We start from the raw sequence: 9798 nt of genomic DNA on the forward strand, positions 1-9798 counted from the left end.
GCTGGCAAGTGCAGGAAGCAGGCGAGTTGTGTACAAGCAGTCCCCGACTTACGCGGATCCGATTTACGTCGGATCCGCACTTACGAACGGGGCTTTTCTCGCCCTGGAACTCACGGGCGGCGGGACCGCCCAGAGCGCAGCGGTCCCGCCACCGTGTCCTCCGGGGCGAGAAAAGCTGCTCCGGGTCTCCCTGGTGTGCTGGGGGGACTCCCCAGCACAGCAGGGAGACCCGAGCAAAGCTGCACAGGCGGCGGGACCCCGCTGCCCGTGCGGCTTTGCTCCTTTGCCCCGGAGCAAAGCCGCACAGGCGGCGGGGTCCCCTGCCTCTGCGGCTTTGCTCCTGTCTCCCTGCTGTGCTGGGGGAGTCTCCCCCAGCACACCAGGGAGACCCGGAGCAGCTTTTCTTGCCCCGGAGGACACGGAGCACAGCAGGGAGACAGGAGCAAAGCCGCAGAGGCGGGGGACCCCGCCGCCTGTGCGGCTTTGCTCTGCGGCAAAGGAGCAAAGCCGCACGGGCAGCGGGGTCCCGCCGCCTGTGTGGCTTTGCTTGGGTCTACCTGCTGTGCTGGGGGGGGGGGACTTCCCCCCAGCACAGCAGGGAGACAGGAGCAAAGCCGCAGAGGCGCGGGACCCCGCCGACTCTGCGGCTTTGCTCTGGGTGTCTCTGGTCTGCTGGGGACCCCCTCCCCCAGCGGACCAGGGACACCCGGAGCAAAGCTGCAGAGGCGAGGGACCCTGCCGCCTCTGTGGCTTCGCTCCGGGTCTCCCTGGTCTGCTGGGGGGGCACAGCTAGTGCACCCCCCTCCAGCAGACCAGGCTTTTGTTGAGGATGCCTGGGGTAGAGCAGCTGGGGTGCTGCCGGGTTGGTCCTGGGAGGACCTACCCGGCAGTGCCCCAGCTGTTCTGTCCCAGGCTCCAGATTCAGCCACTGTTGAAACTGATCAGTGGCTGATTCCAGGAAGCTGGGGGCAGAGCAACTCTGCCTCCGGCTTCCTGTAGTCAGCCCCTGGTCAGTTTCAGCAGCAGCGGCTGAATCTGGAGCCAGTTCCGAGTTACGTACAAATTCAACTTAAGAACAAACCTAGAGTCCCTATCTTGTACGTAACCCGGGGACTGCCTGTACTTCAAACTCATTCCCTGACAGAGACAGGAAGGGGAAGAGCAAGCAACCCTGTATGAATCTGGGGAGGGGCATAGGCTCCTCTGCCCTCGCTGCAGACACCCCTACATACAGACACAGAGTCCCCTGCTCTCAGTCCCTCATCACTCCCCAAACCTGACTCCTGCACACACCCCTGATCAACCCCCTGCCCTTCCTCGCTCCCAACCCTGATTCCTGCATCCCCTCACATCCCCAGCCCTCTGCTCTGTGCGCCCCACATCCTCAAGTCCCTGCTCTGATTCCTGCATCCTAATCTCCACTCCCTGGTCTGAGCCACCACACACCTGATATTCTGCAAACCCCTCTCAATTCCCCTGCACGCCACACTTAAATTTCTTATAGGTACCCTGTCCTGAGAACCCCTCTGTCGGGGGAGGGGAGAGAGGGAGGGAGGAAGGGAGGGTGGTTGTGATACAACAGTACCTGTAAGAAATTTAAGTTACTTTCACTCCTGGACTGAACCAAGATTAGACAGAAAAAATAGGCTGAACCTGATTGCTTCTCAATAAACCACAGAACAGAGGTAAAACAGAGACATTTGGAGTAGTGCTCTGTTTTGGCACAGCTAAATCAATGCTTAAGATTTGAAAAACAAAAAGAAAACACTATTGCAAACCACACTGACTATATCTCTTTTTTTTGTTAAAACATAGTGAATGATAAGAGTTTATAGAGATGAAGAAAAAAAATAAACTTGATGGAATTTCCATTTAAAAATTACTAATAACAATTAAAAGGAAAATATTAGCTATGCCCTTTTAAAAAGAAATCTGAAATAAAAATCAACAATCAAAATAACACTGTGTTGAAAAATATAATCATTTAAATAAAGCAAATACATTTCTTTTTATTTAAAAAAATAAGGACCTGAGCAACTAAGCAAATGTGCTAGTATATTTCATTGACAAAATGGGCTTTCTTGGTATTCAGCATAAATTTCATGTCTTTCCATTACTCTGTTGTAACCCCTATGAAACATTTAAAGGCATGTATTACTCCTGAGGGAATTCTGCACCACTGAGTGTGTGTATAATTAATGAGTCACACATTTTTGAAAGCTTCAGAAGGGTAGCCAAGTTAGTCTGTACCTGGAAAAACAATGAATAGTCCTGCAGCATCTTAAAGATTAAGAAGTGGATTGTTCTCCCACGAAAGTTCATGATACCATCTACATATTTTTGAGATTTTGCACAGAAAAAAGCTTCTGCTGGAAAGGTGCTGCAGTTCTGCCTTAAGACACCAGAGGGCACTGTTTCAACAGAACAGGCAGCCCTCAGCCTGCCTGGGTAGAGAAGGAGCCTGCCTTCTTCATAGCACCTGTTGGACCAGGTTAGGAGACAGGGGCTATGGGGAGCCAGACAGTATGTTGTCACAAACAGGGGCTTGTAAAGGCTAGTGGGGAAAGACAGACTAGGGCAGGGGATGAATGGGACTGGAGATGCACGGTCACAGGAGGGAGAGAGGTGAGGAATCACATGGGCAGAAGGGGAAGGGATGCAGGGCCACATAGGGACACAGAATAGCTGAGTCAGGGGCACAGAAACACATGGAGACAGGCAGAGAGAATGCATGGCCATATGGGGATGTGGGAGTGGGCTACGGAGTGGGGTGGAGGGCCACATGAGGACAGGTGATAAAGAAGACATGGGAATGCGGGGACACATGGGGACAGGGGCTGACATGCCTAATGGAATGAGAGAGGCTAGTGATCAGCCAGAGTCTTCATGGGGGCAAAAAACTCCCTAAGAGCCCCTCCCTGTCCCCCCAGAAATCCTATTCCATACTTTTCCCACCTATACCCAACAACCTACAAGTTCATACCCGGGCTCCTTCCCAGCAATTACTTCCATTTCCCTCAGCGCCTCCGTTACCCATGATTCTCCCAAGCCTTTGCGCTGCTTCTGAGGGGTACAGGAAATACAGTTCTGTAATATCATGAATTATTATTCAGAGTTCTGTATGACTATGCCTAGTAAGGAATCTTTAGAGGGGTAGCTGACTTAATCTGTAACTGGAAAAACTTAAAAAAACCAAAGAATAGTCTTGGAGCACCTTAGAGATTAACAAAACAGTTAGATGGTATCATGAGCTTTCATGGGCACAACCCACTTCTTCAAATGAAACGTGCCCATGCAAGACCATGATACCACCTACCTGTTTTGTTAGTCTCGAAGGTGCTGCAAGACTATTGTTTTTTAAGTTCTTCTGGTAAGGAATCTATTTGTCAAAAAACATTTCCTGAATCTCTTTTGTTGTCTGTATTGAGACATACTCAGTGACAGGTATTTTGAAATACCTTATAATCGCACCAGTGTTGATTATTTTGGTCATTTGTGTTATTTTGATTATTTTGACAAATAAAACATGCAGAATTTGAAAATATCGTGCACAGAATTCTTAGTTTTTGTGTTGCAGAATTTTAAAGTTTTTGGTAAAGAGTTCCCACAGGAATAAATAATAATTCTTCATCTACAGTATTGTGTTCACCATAAATATTTGGAGATTTGTCATACCTGCTTTTTTCAAAACTATATTAGTTAGCTCTTCTAATCCTTCCTCATACAGTAATTCCACTAAGAAATGTTGTTGCTTTTCTTTGAGCTCTATCCCATTTGTCAGTAACTTGCTGCCACAATATTCTTAAATGAATGCAGTGATTCAGGGGGAATTACATTGGGGCCCTGCAGAGTGGGACTGCTGCTCAGTATTCTAACACAGCATCTCTGGAGGTGTATCCCAAAATTGCAGTGGCCTTTTCTGCACCCATATCACTCCAATCTCATGTCTAGTCTGTTGTTTATTACCACTTCTATGTCTCTCTTGGCATAACTGTTTCCCAAGATCTTTTTAACTGTCTGTATTTCAGCTTATTTCTCACCTGTTTCTTTGTCTTATTTTTTCTATTCTCATTGCTGCTTGCAGCTGTACCCACTTTATTTGCAAGTTTCATTAATGGGCTCTTTTTACCCCCCCCCCCCCATTATTAGTGAAAATGCTAAATAAAGCCACACCCAATACTGATCTTTCCCATTATCTTCCCCATTTTGTCTTTTGGACATTTGTCATTATTCTTTGTTTACAAACCTTCAGGCAATATGTCTGCCTGTGCAAGTCAACCTGAATTTATTTTTCCAGGAATATTTCATGCAATCGTATCCATTTCTTTACAATAAAATAAAAATAAGTTCACACGTACTGTTTATACATATATATAAATAAAATCTACTTTGGTAATATCTTCCACTATAAATGCAAGGTCAAATTCTTCTTCTGATTATCCTGGTGTAATCTAGAGTAACCGCACTGACTATAGTGTGACTCATGACTTATCATCCTAACAGACCTCAGAAGTAGCCCCTTAGGCTATGTCTACACAGCCGCGTTATTTTGGAATGACTGACGTTATTCTGAAATAACAAAGAGCATGTCTATACTACAAGCCTTTATTCCAAAATATTGTCAAGATGGAGGACTTCTTACTCCAACTCATGGTAACCCTCATTTCACAAGGAGTAAGGGCAGTTAAAGGAAAAGTGTTCTTCCTTGGACTTCCTGCTGTGTAGACAGCACCAAATGCTGAATTAAGCTATTTCGACTTCAGCTACACAGTTGATGTAGCTAAAGTTGCACAGCTTAATTCAACTGTAGCCCTGTTGTGTAGACATGCCGTTAGGGATTTAATCTCTTCACATTCCATTTTACTAGGAATAAAAGGTAACATTGTCTGGGTGGTAATTTTCAAGGTTCTTAATTTACTTTTTTTTACACTTTCAGTGCATCTTGTTGTCCGTGATTTTTCAAAAATAATGGTCAGTGGTACAATGGATTTATTTGCTAATTCCCTCAATACTCTGTCATAGCTTTATTTATACTTTTTCTAGTTGAAGATAAATTTTAAAAAGTTCACTATGTCTACCCTTTTAAAAGCTTCAGGGGGTAGCTGAGTTAAGTCTGTAGAGGATAAACTTAAAAAACAACAAATAGTCTGGTAGCACTTTAAAGACTAACAAAACATGTTGATGGTATCATGAGCTTTCATGGGCACAGCCTACTTCTTCAGATAAAGAAGTGGGCTGTGCCCACAAAAGTTCATGATACCATCTACATGTTTTGTTAGTTTTTAAAGTGCTACCAGACTGTTGTTTTTTAAGTCCACCCTTTTAGTCCCCATTAATTTTACCACCCCTCATTTACTAATACAGTACTTACTTTTTCCCATATACTTCTTTCTAGCTGGCTGTATTTGTGAAGTCCCTTATTACCCATGATTCTCTTGGTTAGCATTATATAATTAGTTTTTAATCCATTCCCTGTAAAATTTATCAGACTCTCAGTATTTATGTTTGAGATTAATGCTCTTTTTCCCTTGCCAGCACAGGTTTTATCTTTGAACAACTACTACTTATGAAGCAATTATTAGCATTTTGTTGTGCCTACTATGGGCTTAGACTTGTTAACCATCTTGCACATTGATAAATTCTTGCTTTCCTTAAGTCCAACAGAATTGTACAGCTGTATGGTGTGAACCCACTATTTTACCATAGTGAATTCAAGTAGCTTTTGGGCATGGGTTACAATTTCTCTCTTAATTCTCAACTGGAAGAAGTATTTGACTCCCCTGAGGGAAAGCAAACAGATCTGTGTTTAATGGAGAAATTTATGAGAAAAGTTCAGTAGAGTGTGGCTTTGCTGCCTCTATGGTGCAGCAGAAGGCTTTCTGCAGCTTTATTGAAAGTGGAATAGGTTTGTTCATTGTCTTGCATGTAACTTGGACCTTTGTAGATATGGATTAGACTCTGTGGCACACGCTCCTAATGGTCTTATATTACTTTGAGTTGAATTGTCTCTGGCACCAGTGCATCAATAACAACTTTCTGAGGGTATGTCTACACTGCATTCCTTTTTCGAGAGAGGAATGTGAATGCAAATGAAGCTGAGAGAAATTGCAAATGAAGTGTGGATTTGAATTTCCTGCACTTCATTTGCATAATTGCGTCTGGCCGCTTTTCCGAAATACCCTATTTCGAAAAAAGAAACGCTGTCTAGACGTGTTTATTTTGAAAGAAAACCCTTCTTTTGAAATTACCCTTAAACCTCATTTTATAAGGAGTAAGGGTAATTTCGAAAGAAAGGTTTTCTTCGAAATAACCGCATCTAGACAGTTTCTTTTTTCGAAAAAGGTATTTGCAATTTCGCTCAGCTGCATTTGCATTCCTCTCTCGAAAGAGGAATGCAGTGTAGACATACTCTGAGTGAATGTACTAACCTTTAGAACAGAGAGTGAAGATGTACAAAGGAGAACACTTGGCTGTAAACGGCTCTCACACAAACACACTGCCAATTCCTTAGCATTCCTTAAAGACTACTCAAACTGTCCCCACACCACACATCAGAGACCCAAACCATCCCATTTAATGTCTCAGTCCTCATGCTAACTATTCCACACAAAGCAGCTCTCACTCCCCCTTCTGTTACCATGTATCATACTCTCATCTCAACAAGTGTTCAGATCAGATCTTATCCTTTGCAGCTAAGGAACCATTTCACTACTCCCCTTGCACACAACATTTATCCAGGCATGCACTTCGATTCAGTGTCTTCTATGTTTCTCTAAGTGCCAATCATTTTTCCCAGCTGTGAAATGCACCCAGCACTACATATTGCTAATTGTACCCAGTTTCCCAGTGATTGCTGAAATGAAATTAGACAGTATTGTAACGTTTGTTTAATCTCTCATTACTCAGTAAGAGTCTATTACTGACATATATGTATGTGTTACTCATAGACAATATTTAAATACATATAAGTCTGGGCTACTCAACTTTGGAAGCCCGAGGGGCCACAATGATATTCACAGCACATGCCGAGGGCTGCAACTTAAGTGTGATTGCATATAAATGCAAGTATATATGCAAATATATGAAAATAGCTTTTTTCAAACTGATGGGCACAAATACAAAGATTAAGACTAGGCTACACAACACGCAGGCCCCATTTAAGTCAGTTCTGCTGATATTAATAATATGCAGTATTTAACCAATTTCCACCCATATGACAGCACTTTTATTGAGCAATAACAATCCAGGAATTTAAGTACTAAAATGCATATCAGCAGGAGGCCATATTACATTGACTACTTTTCTGTTTCGGCTCCCACCCGCGGGCTGCGTGTTGCGCCCTTGCGTAATCCTAAACTGCACTGTGGGACACACACAAACAGGCTGTGGCTGCATGCGGCCCATGGGCCACATGTTAAGAAGCCCTGATATAAGTGATGGGGAAATGACTGCCTGAGATGAAAACTGAATTTAAACCTTAGTTCCATATTTTGAATGAGGATTTGGCTGGACCTTTGGACTATCTTCATTGCTTTGGAGTTTGAATTGGAGTATACTGGATCCATATGAGGATTACACACAGAAATGGTTTAATGAATTTCCCGGGCTTCATTTGCATGTTGCCGGGTGCCGCCATTTTTAAATGTCCGCTAGTTCGGACAAGCGGCTACATGCGGCACGAACTAGGTAGTTCGGACTAGGCTTCCTATTCCGAACTACCGTTACTCCTCGTGGAACTACCTAGTTTGTGCCGCGTGTAGCCGTGGGGCACGGAGTCCGAACTAGCGGACATTTAAAAATGGCGGTGCCCGGTAACATGCAAATGAAGCCCGGGAAATTCAAATCCCGGGCTTCATTTGCAACTCTGGTTGACTACATTACCACCCTAGTTCGAACTAGGGTGGTAGTGTAGACGTACCCTAATAGTCTAACGGATAAGTCTGTTACACTGATGTACACACATTGAAACAATTATGCTGGTAGCACTCAGATGCAAATTTTCTATTCAGTGCTGCTTCACTAACTAGCAGATAAAATATTGAATCTTGTCACTTGCAGATGCACAGTAACTTCTAACAGATCCGTGTGTGATAAGCTGTATAAACTCCTCCACTACTGGGAAAGGGGCTTGAGAGGATGTATGCCAAAGTAGTTGTGCCAATCATTCATGATAGGAAGAAGTGCTTTGAAAGGAGGATGTACTGTTCCAACCTGTAAGGCCAGTACACAATGGGGAGAAGGCCTGAGAAGGGAATGACTAGAGTGCTTCCTGGAATAGCAGAAGAAATCCTCATGCTGGAAACCTCTCAGTCTGTGAGATGTCTAGCAAACCTCAAGGGTAAGCTTGACCAGGAGAGGCTGACCTGACTACTCGGTCATAAGGACTCCAACAAATCTGCCAGTCAGGCACTCCTGAGGTATGTTGGGGCCTCAGACTTTTTGTTGCCTTCTTAGGGCATGTCTACACTGCAGCGTTATTGCAAAATAACAAGGTGAGCGTCTATACAGCAAGCCTGTTATTTCAAAATTATTTTGAAATAGGCTTCTTATTCTGGAATAATAAACCCTCATTTCACGAGTAATAACACCTATTTTGAAATAAGGCGTGTGTGGTTGGTGCAGCTGTGGTTATTTCAGAATAATTGGTCTCCAGGGATTGTCACAGATGCCCTGGTGGCCACTCTGTCCACACCCCTCAGAACTCTATAGTTCCCTTTCCCCTGCAGACTTTAAAGGTTCAGCCACAGGGGAAAGGGCGTGGCACAAGGAAGGCCCCTGACAGTCTTGTGCCACAGAACCGCAGTCATCACTGCCTTCCCTGCTACCATGAACAATCACCGAGTCCCCTACAGCTGTTAGCGAGCCAGCAGCCAGCTCTAAAGCCCCTGCCCACAGTGCAAGAGGAAGACCCCTTCCTTGTCTGGAACAGCAGAAGAAACCCTTATGCTGGAAATCTCTCAGTCTGTGAGATGTCCAGCAAACCTTAAGGGTAAGCTTGACCAGGAGAGGCTGACTCAACTACTCGGTCATAAGAACTACAACAAATCTGCCAAGGTATGTCTACACTAGCCACTCTAGTTTGAACTAAGGTGGCTAATGTAGTCATTTGAACTTGCAAATGAAGCCCGGGATTTAAATATTGCAGGAGGAGTAACGGTAGTTCAAATTAAGAGCCCGTGCCGCGTGTAGCTGCAGGCAGGTAGTTCGAACTAAGGGGCATTTAAAAATGGCGGCGCCCGGGAATATGCAAATGAAGCCCGGGATATTAAATCCCGGGCTTCATTTGCAAGTTCGAATGACTACATTAGCCACCCTAGTTCGAACTAGGGTGGCAGTGTAGACATACCCCCAGTCAGGCACCCCTGAGGAATGTTGGTGCCTCAAACTTTTTGTTCAACATTTGTTCAACATTTCATTTGTTTAACATTTTTATTAATGACTTGGATGAGGGGATGGACTGTATCCTCAGCAAGTTTGCAGATTACACTAAGCTAGGGGAAGAGGTAGATATGCTGGAGGGAAGGGATAGGGTCCAGAGTAAGCTAGACAGATTAGAGGATTGGGCCAAAAGAAATCTGATGAAGTTCAACAAGGACAAGTGCAGAGTCTTGCACTTGGGATAGAAGAATCCCAAGCATTGTTACAGGCTGGGGACCAACTGGCTAAGTAGCAGTTCTGCAGAAAAGGACCTGGGGATTACAGTGGATGAGAAGCTGGATATGAGTCAACAGTGTGCCCTTGTAGCCAGGAAGGCCAATGGCATATTAGGTTGCATTAGGAGGAACGTTGCCGGCAGAT

The sequence above is a fragment of the Pelodiscus sinensis genome, chromosome 2 (assembly GCF_052426305.1).
Source record: "Pelodiscus sinensis isolate ZL-2025 chromosome 2, ASM5242630v1, whole genome shotgun sequence".
Lineage (NCBI taxonomy): Eukaryota > Metazoa > Chordata > Testudines > Trionychidae > Pelodiscus > Pelodiscus sinensis.